Raw genomic sequence first — 1,632 nt, 5'->3', positions numbered from 1 at the left:
CCCCCCCGAGCAAGCCCGCCCCGGTTGCCACACTCCACCGGCCGGTGTCAGCGCTGCTGTCAGTCTGAGGGGGCTGCCGGGCGCCGCCACATCTGTCGACTCCACCCTGCCCCTCGTACCGGCGCACACACGGGCGTCCTTCCTCTTCGGTGTGCACCCGGCTGCAGGTGCCCCTCAATCGAGCCGGCCGCCGTGGATTCCGGAGCGGCTGTCGGCTCCTGGCGGGCCGGGCAGCCGGGGACCCGGGCATTCTCCGGCGCCTGTGCGCGCGCACATCAGAGGGTCGCCGTGCAGGGAGGGGGGCCGGGTGTCGGTCGCGCTGCCGGCCATCACACACCTTCCCTGTAGGGGCGGCCGCCCCCTTGGCCGGAGGCAAAGCGCTCGCGGTGTGCGCCGGCCCCAGGGGCGCGCTTTGTGCAAGGGGGCGCCCGCCCTTGCGGCGTCCGGATTCCCCACACCCTCCCCCTGCCGGAGCACCGCCGCACCACCGGCCCCCCCTGCGCTCGGCCTCCGTCCGGGGCCGGCCTCTCGGGGCCGGGCCCGGGCCCAGCGCGCCTCGGCCAGGCTCGTCGCCCCCAGGGGGGCGGGGGGGGGGGGACCGGAAAAATGACACCCGAATTGGTGGGGGGGGCGGTCGGCCGGGGGGGGGGGGGGGGGGGGCGGGTCGGGTGGGGGGTGGGGGGGGGGGGGGGGGGGGGGGGGGGGGGGGGCGAGGAAAATGGCCCGGCGGCCTGGAGGGAAAAAAAAAACCAGCGCAAGGGAAGGCCCGGGGAGGCGGGTCGGGCGCCGGTGGCGTGCCGCCCAGGGCCCGCCACAAGCTGTCACCCTGGGACGGGGCGCCCAGACCGCGGGAGGCGCATTTTAAATATCCCTCGCGATGGGCCCCACAAAAGGGTGACATTTCCCCTTGGCCCTCCCCTGTGGTGGGACCGGGCCGGGGCCGAGGCCGAGGCCGGGCCGCGAGGGAGCCCACGGCTGGAGGGCGGCATGGGCCGCACCGCACCGCCGGCGAGGGGCCAGTCGCCCGTCGCCGGCGCTGCCGCCCTCTGGCCCACACACACACACACACACACAGACAAGCACACACGCAGGCGCATGTATTATTTCATTATTTTTTTTCGCCCATTCACACCGGCACACCGGCAGGCACATGGGGCCCTCCCGCGTGTCGGCCGGGCCTCGCACCGCCCTCTTGGACGTGTGCGTGCCCAGGGAGGACGGGCGCCAGTTAACCTGGCAAGGGGCCGGGGTGGCGGGGGGGCGGGGGCGGGGCAACATGCAGGGGCCTCTTTCCCTTTGTCGCCGGCGCGGGGCATGCGCCTGGCCAGGTCCTGTCAGATCGTTTTGGCCCTCCCGCCGGGCGGGCCCCAGCGCCTTGGGAGCGGTGGCGGGGCGTTTGTCTTGCCCTTGCCGGGCGCCCTCGCTCGCAAGCAGCCGCGCGCACGGCCTCGCACACAGGCCCCGGTGCACGGCCCTTCGGCCCTGCCTGCGGTCCCCTGTGTCGCCGGAAAAAGGGGGCAAGGCCTCGCCAAACGCCGGGGACCGGGGCAACGTCGGCCAAATTCTCGCGGCGCAAGGGCGCTCGCGCCCGTCTCCGGCCCCCGGCCGACAGCTCGGCGCCCCCCCCCCCCC

The sequence above is a fragment of the Fonticula alba genome (assembly GCF_000388065.1).
Source record: "Fonticula alba strain ATCC 38817 unplaced genomic scaffold supercont2.4, whole genome shotgun sequence".
Lineage (NCBI taxonomy): Eukaryota > Rotosphaerida > Fonticulaceae > Fonticula > Fonticula alba.
This window is presented reverse-complemented; position numbering follows the sequence as displayed.